Genomic DNA, 14,520 nt, shown 5'->3' on the forward strand with positions numbered 1-14,520 from the left:
CGCGGCGAGGGGCCGGGGGAGGGGCCGGGGTCGCGGCGCCCCGCCCCGCACCGCCGCCGCCGCCGCCGCCGCCCCCGCCCCCGCCCCGGCCGCCAGCCGCCGCCGCCAGCCGCGCGCCAGACCAGGCGGGGCGCCTCCTCCGCGCTCCCCGCGCCCCCGCCCGCCCCGACGCCGCCCGCCGCGCCCGCCCCGCCCGCCCGCGCTGACCCGCCGAGACCACCCGCGTCCCCACCTGGCTCTCGGGGCACAGCCGCCCCACACCGGGCGCCCGGGACGTCGGGGACTTGGTTCCCCCGCGCCCGGGGCCCGGGATTCCGAGTGCGCCCCGGAGCCGCCCCCGCTCCAGTTAGGGCACCAGGTAGGGCCCCCGAGCCGCAGCCGCTCCAGTTAGGGCACCAGGTAGGGACCGTGCAGTCCCGGAGCCACCCCCGCTCCAGTTAGGGCACCAGGTAGGGCCCCCGAGCTGCAGCCGCTCCAGTTAGGGCACCAGGTAGGGACCGTGCGGGCCCCGGAGTCGCACCCGCTCTAGTTAGGGCACCAGGTAGGGACCCTGCGGGCCCTGGAGCTGCACCCACTCTAGTTAGGACACCAGGTAGGGACCATGCGGGCCCCCGAGCCGCCCCCGCTCCAGTTAGTGCACCAGGTAGGGACCGTGCGGGGCCCCGGAGCTGCACCCTCTCCAGTTAGGGCACCAGGTAGGGACCGTGCAGGGCCCCGGAGCTGCACCCGCTCTAGTTAGGGCACCAGGTAGGGACCGTGCAGGGCCCCGGAGCTGCACCCTCTCCAGTTAGGGCACCAGGTAGGGACCGTGCGGGTCCCAGAGCCGCAGCCGCTCCAGTAAGGGCACCAGGTAGGAACGCACATTCCCGGGGCCCACCCGAGCTCCCGAAGTGGGATCTAGGACTGAATTCCGTGTTATCAACGGCTTGCCAAGCGATGCCCAAGTTCCCTAAACTTTGAAAGCCACTGCCCTGCGGCGCTTCTTAATGCGCCCTGTCCATCATATTGCTGAATGAATAAAGGGGGCTATGGAAATGCCAGTATGCTCGAAAATCCTGTTCCTAGTTAGCTTTAAATGGGTTCCATGGCAACCCTGTAAATGTGACCCAGAAACCAGGGACATAAACACGGACTTAAATAAAACCTGAATGTGCTTCCATGAAGCTCTTAATTTACCTTCTTAAACATAATTAATTATATTAATTTGCCCACCTAGTGCTCTAAAAGAACGGACCCCCTGGACCAATCAGTACATTTTGCTAGAGGAAAGCCAATCAGAGAGGCTCCAGAAATGGAGTCTCTTGGAAAACACTGACCTTGTAAAAGAACACCATGTGTGGCCCCCCTGAGTGTCTGGGCTGGGGTCAGGAGAGACCCAGGGGTGTAGCAAATCTTTTTAAGATTTGACTGGAGGAGCACCTAGGTGGTTCTGCGGTTGGGCGTGACCCCGGGGTCCTGGGATCGAGTCCCCCATCTGGCTCCCCACAGGGAGCCTGCTTCTCCCTCTGCCTGGGTCTCTGCCTCTCTCTCTGTGTCTCTCAAAAATAGATAAATGAAAATTTAAAAAAATAAATTTGACTGGAAGGTGCATCTCTTTCTTTGCCAGATCTCTTTTGATTGAAGGCGCCATAGAATGAGTAAGTGAAGGAAGAAAGAGACCCTTGGTGTCTGTGCCAGAACAGCTCACAGCCTGCGTCTGAGCTACAAGGAGGAAGAGGCAAGAAGCTCACAAGATCTGTTCCAAGCAAGCTGTGCCTCCCACCAGGATTTTAAGCTGCTATACACCTGGTCCACTGTGATGAGGATCAAGAGGAGAGAGATTTGCAGCCCTCTCCACACCTCCTGTTCTGATAACTTGAGCTCCTGATTTTCACAAAGCAATCCACATTATCTCATTTAAATCCTCTTGTATGGAAAAGACAGCAAAGGTTATTATCCTTATCCACACCAATGGCTCTTATTTGTACCAAGTCCTGCAGTTTATGAAGGATTCGTACATACAGACTATCTCAGAGTTCCCAATTGTCCAATAAGAGAGAACCCTGGAAAATGTTCTGAAAATTTGGACTCCTAGGCTCCCATAGTTTAAGAAATAGCAGTTGGCAGGTGTATCTGGCCTGCAGAAGTGTTTTATTTGGTGGAGTTTAGAAAAAAATAAATGAAATCAATATGGCCTTGTGTTCAAATATATTTGCCTAAGCTGTCTCTGATGTTATGTATTTCTGACTCCTCATAAAAGAATTTTGAATCTAGGGTGCCCAAGTGGCTCAGTCAGTTAAGCGTCTGCCTTTGACTTAGGTCAGGATCTCAGGGTCCTGGGATCAAGTGCCACATCAGGCTCCTTGCTCTTCTGGGAGCCTGCCTCTCCCTCTCCCTCTCCCTCTCCCTCTCCCTCTCCCTCTCCCTCTGCCTGTGATTTCTCTCTCTCTCACCCTCTCTCTCAGTCAAATAAATAAATGAAATCTTTTTTTTTAAAAAAAGAATTTTGAGTCTAGAAAGAATGTCAGACATCATCCAGTCCTAAGCTTCTCCTTTTAGGGAATGAATGAGTATCCCCAAGAGTACAAATCTTTCTGCCAGGGCTCCACTGAAGGAAGAACCACACACACACACACACACACACACACACACACACACACCTTGGAATATACTTGGACTTGAAAGCAAAACTTGCATAGAATTTTTAAAGCAGGGATGCCTGGGTGGCTCAGCGAACAGTGCCTGCCTACAGCCCAGGGCACGATCCTGGAGACCCGGGATCGAATCCCACGTCGGGCTCCCTCCATGGAGCCTGCTTCTCCCTCTGCCTGTGTCTCTGCCTCTCTCTCTCTGTCTCTCTGTGTCTCTGTGTCTCTCATGAATAAATAAATAAAATTAAAAAAAAAAGAATTTTTAAAGCAACTCCACATAAGTTTCTCATTTGTGGTAGTTGGCTTAGTAGGATGCCTGGGGGAGGGAAGGACAGACCACCCCTCCATCTGCATTTCGAGTAGTGCTTCATGGGAGGAGTCCAACTCAGTCCCTCTCCAGATGAGAAAAGTGAGTTCAATGAGGCTCACTGGTATCTGTTGTATGCTTAAACCAATAATCAGTGGGTAAGTTTATTACTGAGAGAAGGACCTCTTTCACTTTGTTACAGCCCTATACTGTCTCACAGAAAAGCCAAGCATCTGAAATGTTTGTTGATTTGATTTGATTTGATTTGATTTGATTCTCCTACCCACACACCCATCATTTGTACCACTGGTGAAGGAACTTTTAAAGGGCCCCTCTCATTTCCAGCTCCTTCCTTCACAGAGCTGTGGCCAGAGAGCCAGGCCAGCCCCACCCAGGCCTATTGAGCATCGCTGCAGGATTTTGCATCGGTGTTGAGATGATTAGCAGAGACTCCAACAAAATCATGACCTCAGCATGGAATTGGCATCATTCCCTTTCCCTGGAATCCTGAGGGCTCATTTTAAAAGCAAACTCAAAGTGGGAAATCATACCCCCCCCACACACACACAGCTTCTGAAGATGAAACAAAAAGGAAATACATTGACAAGTCATCAGGATGGACTAAGGTTAAGTTGAAGCAAAAATTCAACCCCGGGAGAACTTTTCTATGAAAAATTGTCTGGAAATCAACTGGAAATATTTGTGAGTGCCCCGGGCACCAGAGTTGCAAACCAAGGACTTAGAATAAGATATTGACATGGGGAAAGGGAGTGTGGGCTAAATATTGAAAGGGAAAATTGGTAATATAGGGGTGGGGGTTCAGCAAAAGGTCTGGTTTTAATGTAGGGGAAAGGAGGGTGGTTCATTCTCTCATGTAATCATTTGTTTCAGCGTGTAACACACACCAGGCCCTGTGCTAGCCTTAATCTGGTAAAATGACTAAGATGTGATCCATGAATACCAGGAGATGGAGGGAGCCTGGAAAAAACAAAAAATGGCCTTCAATAAAAGAACATGACTACTGCTCTAAATGCCACAGCAGACATCTGTACGGAGAGCACAGCCAGTGAAAACATCACCCAGGATGTCTTGAGGCTCCTACCAAGTGGTACCTTGCGGTGGAAAAGCCCTCGCTCTCGTATCAAATAGACCCGGATCCCCTCATCAGCCTTGCCACGCCTTAGGTGTTCAGTTTTCATACCTGTAAAATGCTCTGAATGATCCTTACCTCATTGAGTTGGGTCTGTAGATCAGATTAGATTGTGGGAGATGTCTGGCGCAGCACCTGGCCCAGGCTGGATGCTCAGTATCTGCTAGTAGACGCGGCGAAGTGGCCTTCTAAGAACCTCCATAGCAGGAAAATCTCAGCCTAGATGGGGAGCACAAACATTCTAGTTGCTGAGATGGATCTTCATCCATTGTCAATTAAGTAATCAGTGCTTTTTGGGGGGTCAGACGGCAAACTCTTATAAGCTGAAGTAGCCTTTCAGAGCCAACTTAATTCTGAATACACTGACAAAACAGAGGCCCTCTCTGAGCAGGAAATCAGCACCTTCCCATAATCCATCTCTAACTTCAATAAGAACTAAGATACCCATCCACGGGCATGAGGTGTTTTATGAGACGGGTCCATCAATATAGTTCTCCCTTGCTTAATAAAATCAATCCCCAGCTGTAGATGGATTCAGAGCCACCTAAGTAGAGATCACATTTCCCAGCATGCTTTGCATATCGCTATAATCATGCAACTAAATTCTGGCCAATAAGATGTGAGCAAAATGTTTGCTCCCACTTACAGGTTATGTTTCTAGAAATGCAGGTGTGCTTCCCTGGTCTTTTCCCCCCACCTATTAGCTGGAGCAGCCATGTGGGACCTGAGGATGAAAGCACAGGAACATGTTAAAGAGCACAACCTAGAAGACCTGGGTGGCTCAGTGGTTGAGCGTCTGCCTTAGGCTCAGGGTATGACCCCAGGGTCCTGGGATTGAGTCCCTCATGGGGCTCCCCACAGGGGGCCTCCTCTCCCTCTGCTATGTCTCTGCCTCTGTGTGTGTGTCTCTTATGAATAAATAAATAAAATCTTAAAGAGAGAGAGAGAGAGCAGAACCAACAACCAAGCCCTGGACTCAGTGGACCATAATCTGGACCATTCTTTGAGGAAAAGAAACTCATGCCCTGTTTGATCCTGTATTTTGAGATATTTTTGTCACGGCAGCTAAGCCTGTATCTTCACTAATACCTGAGGATTTACTAAGGTTGAAAGAGATAACGAATGAAAGTACGAAGTGCGGGATCCAGGATATAGTAAACACTCAATAAATTGGTATTGGATTTGAATTTGAAAAATTTGACAACTCAGTAACATGTATTGCGTGACCAGAGTATGCACATTATGTGGTAAGAATGACGTAGAATTCAAAGAGGAATAGAATGCGGTCTCTTTTTCTAGGAGCTCATATTCTAATAGGAAAATTGGATTATTTATTCTTTTGTCTCATCCCTTTTTGAAAGTAGCAGGACCAGCATTAGTAGTGGAAGTCCGGCCACTGCCACAAGTGGGAAAAACAGTGGAGGCTTCCAAAAGGCTCTCAGCTACTGTCTCTCACTCCCTTAAGTTTGAGGTCCTTCCCCCCACAAAGCAACTGCATCTCAAGTTTGGGTCCCACCAACTAAAAGCAACATCTTGCTGTTATGACATTATTGTCGTTGTGGCATATTATCCAATTGTGTTGGCACATACTTCAGAGAGAGTATTTAAGCTTTGCCTGCCATGTATGCCTTGTGGAAGATTAGCTTGTGAAATGGATGGGGAATATGAAACCTTAAAAATAGAAGGGTTTGATGTAGCAGGAGGGAAGCGGGCGTGGGACTAGAAGAGTGCTCAGAAATGGCAGGGGTGCAGGTCCCCGGCAGAGTTGCCAAGAAACACAAACAAAAGTGCTCATTATCTTATTGAGGAAAAGCCTGAAGAACTTACACAAAGCTGGACCACACAAAGCGAGTGGGCCAGCTGCATTCTTTCCGAAGTGTGAGCCCACCCCTGGTCCTCTGGTTTGTAGGAAGACATGCAGCAGCCAACGCATCTCTCTGATTGGGGTGAGGGCTCTATTAGCTCAGATCTCACATGTTAGAATCACTTGGGGAACTTTCAAACACTCTGATGCCCAGGCTGCACCCCTACTCAATTGGGTTCTGGGGGTGAAACCTGGGCATCAGGATCTTTCAAGGCTCCTGAAGTGATTCCAGTATGCAGCAAGGGCTAAGAACCCCTGTGTTAGATCTTCTGAGCTCTGATTCTCCTGATCCCTCCCCTCAGTGGGTCTGGCTCACCTGACCTCCAGGATGAAGTAACCAGCACAGTTCAACCCCAGAATTTTCCTAGAGTTTACTGATATATTGGATGACTCAGATTAATTTGTTTGTTGTACCATTTCTTAGCCGGAACAGGCTTCAGACCAGGTCATTGCAAGCAGTGGCACATGTGCACAGCACAAGAATCCTTGGCAAAGCAAGTGTAGGGGCCGAGTTACAGCCTAAACCCTGCTCACCAAGTAGTGACCATGGCCTTGGACGTGGTGCAACTAGAAAGGGAAAAGGTACCTATTTCTAATTCTCACAAAGGAGCTGAAGGGCTAGTACTGTTCCTGGTTCAAGCCTATCCGAGGGTCAAGGCAAAGAGAGATTTAAGACCATCTGCATCACTATTACCTGGGATCTTATTAAAACACAGGTTCCTGGGCCCCCGCCCCAGATCTAACGGATTAGGTATCTGGGGTTGGGTCCTAGAAATCTGTGTTTTAAACAATATCTGAAGTGGTTTCCATCTGAAGTTCAATGACTGCTGGGCTAGTATGGGATGGTCTTTCAATAAAACTTGACTACCTCTTACGTGCTAGGCCCATGCTGCCTTTCAGGGATTTTAGCGCAAATGAGATCCCATCTTTAACTCAAGCATCCCAATCCAATGGGGGACATGAACAGACCCGAGCTAGGGTTCAGATGGGTCTGGCCCATACAGAGAATCAGAGAGCAGACCCAGAAATCTCTACAGGAGGGACTGGAGCTACTCCCAGGGAAGGGGGAGCCAGGCACCACAAGCCAGACCCACTAACAAAGCCTCCGTTGTCAGAAAGGAGGGGTGAGTTGGGGGACAGCTTAGTGCCTGACTTGTGTTTGCATGTGAGCCAAGGGCCCACTACCAACCCCTGTTTATGCCCCGTGGTTATATATCTGAGTGTGGATTGCAAGGGGTGGGGCTTGTACATTAAAACTGAAAGGGTTGAGGGGCTCCGGGGTGGCTCAGTTGGTTAAGCTCCTGACTTTATTTTGGCCCGGGGCATGATCTAGGGGTCCTGGGAGCAAGCCCTGAGACTGGATTTGCACTCAGGGGAGAGTCTGGCCCTCTCTCTCCCTCTACTCCTCCCTCCCCAATTCTCTCTCTCTCAAAATAAATAAATATTAAAAAAAAAAAAAACCCTGAAAGGGTTGTTTCCTTATAACTCATTTAATTATCTGGGCAGGAGGAATATGATTTTGGGATCTCACTAATTGAACATAGACACAAAGGGGGAGCCGTCTTTGCCACCGCATACAACATCTCACAGCTCTGGCACTTCCTGTGCCTCTCTTTGGCTGCAGGAGGAAGCCTGTGGCACCCGCTGGACACTGCTGTGTCCAGGGCAGAGGACATTGTTTAGCAGGAAAGTGCTGAGACGGTGGAAGAAGGATAATCTGTAGACACCAAGTGCTGCCTAGCTATACTTGTCCATTCAGACGTGTGAGCTACCCCAGGGAATGCTCACAGGTACTCGGGGAGTGTCTGGGGGACTAAGATCTTACTTATTTTTCAGATTTCCATTAAAATATCACTTACTTGGGTAGACTTTCCTTTTTGGAGTGAGCAGTTTAGTACACAAGACGACAAAGTCCATAAACTCAGCTGGGAGGAAATGTAGCTCTTTGGGGTGATAGAAAGTGAGTATCAATTTTAGGTCAGGCTCTTCCATAACATGGACTTGGATAAAGATTCCAGGCAACTGGTCACCAGTCATCTGTTGGCTCAGGAATCTGTCTGCTGAGATTTGTGTCATCTGTCAGGGGCTTTCTTGGCTGAGTCAATGCCAAGTTTGGAGCATGTGGATCTTTGCTAGGCTCCCTATGATCCCCTGTGCCTAGAGTCAATACCACTGACATACAATTATTTTCCTCCTTTTTAGTCTTGCTTCCATTCTAGAGGAATGATTTTCTGATTCAAAGAGAAGTTGCTTCATCTCAAACCTTATTCAGCTCAATCATAGCTGATGTCTTTCCCAAAACTTTGTATTACTTTTATACAGAAAGGTTGAAAGAATAATAAGTACACATCCCTGAAAACTCTGCTAAATTAATAGCCATTAAAGCTTTAGGACGCCTGGGTGGCTCAGTCGGTTAAGCATCTCACTCTTGGCTTCGGCTCAGATCAAGATCTCAGGGTTGTGAGATTGAACCTCAGGTTGGGCTCCGTGCTCAGCGGGGAGTCTGCTTGTGGATTCTCTCTCTTCCTCTCCCTCTACCCCCTCCCTTCTATAATAAATAAATTAATCTTTTAAAAATTGTTAAAATTTTGCCATCAGTGTTGCCTGACTCTGTGTACTCCAGCCTATGTCTTCTAAAAAGAAAGGCATTTGCCTACATAACAGCAATGCCATGACCACATCTAATAAAATTATCGATAGCTCCATAAAAATTATCTAATATCTAGTTCATATTCACATTTCCCCTAAATGTTCCATTCCAATAATTTTTATGCTTAAAAATAAACACCAAGATCCAGTGAAGAGTCACGTGTTACATTTTCCCTTTACATCCTTCTAGTCTATTTTGATCTAGAACAGTGCTAACAACTTTCTATGTTGTTGCTGTTGCTGCTTCACAGCTTTGACTTTTTGAAGGATTCGTGTCAGTTATCCTAAGGGACTCGGGCTTTTGGAAACAAAAGCTGGAGAACTCTGCTTCAAATTTTTTCGTGAGGCAAGAGGTGTCAGTAACCTATCCTGTTTTTCTTGCTCAGGACCAAGAGTTTTCTCTGACCATGAGAGTTTCAGTGTCTAAACCAAGAGAGTGCCACTCAAGCAAGGATGACTTGGTCACACTAGGAGTGAGGAGGCATGAAATTGGATATTTGCTTGAATGGTCGCAAGGCATAGGGTAAAACTCTAAAGGTAAGAACCCAATATGGTACAGCCACACTTGGTCAATAAATGCTTTCATAGTGTCCTGTGCTTCCGCATTCAGAGCGCTCATAGATTTCCCTCCTGGTTTAGTGTCTAAACTTCCCAATAGATAGTAAACTCCATGAAGGTAGGGATATGTATGTCTTCCTCATGACTCTAATCCTACTGTGTCCCCATACTTCTGGTACATATTAGTGCTTGTTAAATATTTATCAAATGAAGGGATATTTGAATGATGTCCAAGAATTTCAGAAGTGAGTGTACAATACAAAATTCAACATCTTATTTTGGAATGACTAGTTATGAAATGTTTAAACAGTAAAACTGCAAGCCCTGGTTGGGAGTCTCCATACCTTAATGACTGAGTATTATAATTAGGATGGAAACCCGATGTGGGACTCGATCCCAGGTCTCCAGGATCAGGCCCTGGGCTGAAGGCAGCACTAAACCACTAAGCCACCTAGGCTGCCCTCTGTACACAGGTCTTAACAAGCATCCTGTGCAATTGTCTCGGTCTTGAGGGTGAGACTCCGAAAGTTTAAACCATCTTCAAGATCAAATTCAGACCTCCGCTTCTAAGTTCTCAGAGGCTTCATGCAATGAGGGGACAGATAAGGGGAGGGACACTGATCCATGTACCAGGGTCCTAAGGACATCAATCAAATTGTAAGGAATTTCCATTAAATCAGGTAGAAATGAAAACAATAATTCTTCTCAGTCTTTGTGTTGTTCTCCAGATTTCAGATCCTCAGCGTCATTAAATGATTGGTCTCTGAGAGGCCAAGGAGGGGTTGGGGTTGGGAGGGCAGTTGACATACAGTGGCATTCTGGACATAGCCCGAGCTTTGGGTCAAGTGTGGCCTTGGAAAGACTCCTGGACTGGGGATTTTGAGACAGACTTGAAGTAGCATTGGGCACCTGTTGGTAAAGAACTCAGTTGGAGGCCGATCTGTGCTGCAATCTTGAAGGCCCAGTGGCTAGGACTGGCAAGGTCCAAGTGGATGACTCCACATCTCAATGCATACTCTCTTATCCCTTTCTCTCCCTCCCAGCAGACAGCTCTGGTTGAGACCCAGGCCAATTCATAAAGGGTTGGCTTTTTGCAGAATTGTTAGCTCAGATGCTCACCAGATAAAGAGACGTCGGGGTCACTGTGAAGTATCAAAGAGACCAATAGACAAGAGCATTTAGGGAAGAAAAGAACTTCCTCACTACAATGGGATTTTGATTTGCACAATGAGATTTTTTTTTTCTGAGTTTCAACAGAATATTTTGTATGTGTTCCTCCTACTAGGGTAGGGGTTGAGATAGTGAGGAGACAGCAAGCCCCATAAGGAGATAAAGAGAATGACCTTTCTTGAAGCAGTGACTATGGGCTATTCACATGACCTTGACTTGCCCTTGCTGCTGTTCCAGTGAGGTCCTGTTCAGAAACTGAGGTTTCACAAAATTAAGTGACTTGCTAAAGATTATGTGCGTGGGAGGTAGCAGAGCACGAAGACTAACACATGTGCTTGTCTGACTCCCGACCTACACTTTTCCTGCTCTACCACCTTGCCTTCTTCTAGAGGTGTGATGCAGCTAAGCCTGAACAATCTCAGAAGTTGGCGGGGGAGACGGTTATCAAATCCAAGCAAAGAAGACAGCCGTGGCTGCCATGAATCTGAAGGGCATTGGAAAGACTGAGAATCCCCAACTTTTCCTGTCATGATTACCACACTGCCTTGAAATCCTGGCATGCATTGCTTTGAAATGAATACTGGGGGTCGTGCCTCCCAGGGCCATTCTAAATGAACGAGCTTGATTGCGAGGTGGTGGGGCGAGGTACTCTTTACTCCTCTCTGTCATTTCTATTCTGATACATTCCAGATGCTCCAGCAGCTCCATTTCTCAGTATTAGCCGTGAATTTGAGAGCATTGTGTTTTTCCTTCTCTTTGGCTTGATTGTCCTTTGCCCCTGGGGGAGGGGGAAGGGTAACTAATGGCCTGGAGGGTAGCCAGATTATTCCATTTTGCAATCTCCAGCCACAGCTGCTAAAGAAAACTTATATTGTGTTTTCATTCAGCAGGGAAAAACATGTTTTGTTTTGCACTCTTGCGTAACCATGAAACATCTGGGGTAACTTAGCTTAAAACTTCCCTCCAGTGTCTCATTTAGGCTAAGTGATATAGAAAAATGTTCACCTTGAAATGTAGGCTACAACAGTGCAATAAGTCACTATGACGTGTGTTTGGATGCATACAGAAGGGAGTCATACGGGACTTATAACTCGGGCCCTCTTCACTAAAACTACTGCCTTTCTCCTATATTACACTGTTCTTCTAATGGTCAGGGCCCAGAAAATGGCACTTAGAAGGAGAAAACACTTGGGAGGGCTTAGAAAGGACTCTTCAATCCCTTCAACTGGTGGTTCTCAATCTTGAGCAGGCATCAGAATCACCTATAGGACTTACTAAAATGCGGACTGTCTCCACCCCAGAGTTTCTGATTCAGTAGGTCTAGGGTAGACCTCAAGAATTTGCATCTGCAATCAATTCCAGGTGATGCAGATGCTACTGGCCTGGAGACCATGTTTTGAAAAGCTCAGCTTTAAACTTTGGTCAACCTTTGTGAGGAATTGAATACAATACATGGGATTGGCCAAACCTCTATACAGCGGCAATGTCCAATTTCATGCTTTTTAAAAAAATTATTATTCATGTATTTGAGAGAGAGAGCACAGCAGGGGGTGGGGGAGTTTGGGAAAGAGGAGCAGAGGGAGAGGGAAAGGGAGAAGCAGGCTCTTCATTGAGCAGGGAGCCTGATGCAGGGCCTGCTCCCAGGATCCCAGGATCCCAGGATCCCAAGATCCCAGGATCCCAGGATCCCAAGATCCCCAGACCCAGGGGTGTAGTCAGTCAAAGACAGCCACTGAACCAATCAAGCCACCAAGCACCCCTGTTTTGTTTTCCTAAATGGGTAGAAGCTGGTGCTAAAATGAGCTGACCACACAGCCATTGCTGAAGGGGGGACACATTGGTACAAACTTTCTAGAAAACTAATTGGCAGTAGAAAAATGTTTATGGGCATTGACCTAGTAATCCCACTTCTAGGTATCTCTAAGGAAATAATCAGAAATATGAACAAAGACTAAGGTACAGGAACGTTTATTAAAGCTTTTGTTAAATAGTGGAGACTTGAAAGTCACATAACTATCTTATAGCTCATATACATACTAATATTCATACAATGGAGTATTAGGCAACCATCAAAGTACTTGGAGAACATTTTTATTTTATTTTATTTTATTATTTATTTATTTATTTATTTATTTATTTATTTATTTATTTTTAACTATTGATAGGTTAGGGCTTGTTTTATTGATTTTTTTGTCTTCTATTTGTTCTGTTTTTTTTTCTTGTATATTTTTTATTGGAGCTCGATTTGCCAACATATAGCATAACACCCAGTGCTCATCCCATCAAGTGCTCCCCTCAGTGCCCGTCACACAGTCACCCCAACCCCCTGCCCACCTCCCCTTCCACTACCCCTTGCTCGTTTCCCAGAGTTAGGAGTCTCTCATGTTCTGTCTCTTTCTGATATTTCCCACTCATTTTCTCTCCTTTCCCCTATGATCCCTTTCATTATTTTCTATATTCCCCATATGAATAAGACCATATAATGTTTGTCCTTCTCCAATTGACTTACTTCACTCAGCATAATACCCTCCTGTTGGAGAACATTTTTAATGAGAGTAAATGCTTCTCGTATACAACTAAACAAAAAAACTCAAGGCACAGAGATGCATATGTAGTATGTGAAGCATATTAATACATGTATACTGCAGTGAACAGCATAGCAACGAACTAAAATGTTAATGGGATGGCAATATATTTGTGCTATGGATGTCAATCATTTCCTCCCTACCCTATCTTCTAAAATAGTATGTCCTATGCATAGCCCCACTCTTCTAAATCAAAAAAAAAAAAAAAAGATTTTTAGGCTCCCTTCCTGCGATAGGTGAGAGGACCCTGTAAAAACACCTGACCTATCAGGTGAACCTATCAGGGACTCCCTCACAAAACTGGAGTATTAAACCCAGAAAGTGTCGATTGCTGTGGGATGGACATATGTAGACATAGGGCTGCGGCCACCTGGGATGGGATGCCAGCAGAGGAGACTGGCTAGTGCAGATCTGCAGCTCTGTTGGTTATGACCATCTACAGTGTAGGTTCAGTAGCTAAGTAGCACATATGCACACACACAAATTCTCCCTTTAAAAAAAAAAATTCGGGGATCCCTGGGTGGCTCGGCGGTTTGGCGCCTGCCTTTGGCCCAGGGTGCGATCCTGGAGTCCCGGGATAGAGTCCCACATCGGGCTCCTGGCATGGAGCCTGTTTCTCCCTCTGCCTGTCTCTCTCTCTCTCTCTCTCTCTCTCTCTCTCTGTCTGTCATAAATAAGTAAAAAATCTTTAAAAAAAAAATTCTCCTTAAAGAGCACAGTAGGGAAAGGTTGTAAATATTAAGCTGTAATACTTTTGTCCCTGCTATATAATTGTCCCTTCCAATAAGCTCCCTTTTTTGCCTTGAGGTAAAACCCTCTAATTAGAGAGGGTTTCTCTTCCTTGCAGTTGCATCTGATTTTAACAGGTGACTTTTCTTTGTTTACTCACAAATAATTTGTTTTATGTTAATCTCCTCATTAATCTGACTGATCTAAACTCTGTCATTTCCCCCAGCAATTCCCTGAGGGTTCCAACAGCAAAGATTAATGTTGAATGAAAGGCGCAGAGCATGGTTCTCCCCGTTGCCTCAAAGATTGTAATGGGTGAGTCATCAGAAAAATTGAATTGGGAGGGGTTGCTGCAGAGCAGCCCACACTTTGTCATAAAAATTTTGCTGCAATATCACACGAGTTCAACTGTGGTTTTTCATTTTTAGAATATGAGTGAATGCCATTGAGTTGCTTACCACTGTTTTTTGACACGTCAGATTCATGTGAAATTGCATCAACCAACCCCAATGGTAACACAGTTCAGGACAGGACTATTTGGAATAAGCCTGTTAGGTAACTCCAATCCCTCTCAAGGTCATCATCTCTACCTTTCTTCCAACCGGGAATCAAATTCTAACTAATGTATGGCTGGAATTGGTTTTCAGAATTTGTAGATACGCTGTTAGATATTTAAGAGAAGGGCTGATTCTACTGTGCTTGTTGGTTGGGTGAGTGAGAGACCATACTATGCTGAGAGCTGAACTGAAGGGAGGAGTACTTGCAAGTGACATCCTGAGGAGTCCACTGTGGGGACCCAGACTGTGGATTGGTAGCCTGGAATGATGTTGGAGATAAAGTCGTGATACAACGTAGAGTTTCCAAAAGTGTGTGTTTTC

General features: G+C 46.3%; 1 long non-coding RNA gene across 1 annotated transcript; it reads left to right on the top strand.

Annotated features, from left to right (window-relative positions):
* Window positions 1–202: 202 nt before the first annotated feature.
* Window positions 203–2,173, top strand: LOC112675662 (uncharacterized). Its single transcript, XR_003145978.3, has 2 exons — window positions 203–358; window positions 1,607–2,173. It is a non-coding gene; the product is annotated as an uncharacterized LOC112675662 (long non-coding RNA).
* Window positions 2,174–14,520: the final 12,347 nt, after the last annotated feature.

This window comes from Canis lupus, chromosome 30, assembly GCF_003254725.2.
Source record: "Canis lupus dingo isolate Sandy chromosome 30, ASM325472v2, whole genome shotgun sequence".
Lineage (NCBI taxonomy): Eukaryota > Metazoa > Chordata > Mammalia > Carnivora > Canidae > Canis > Canis lupus.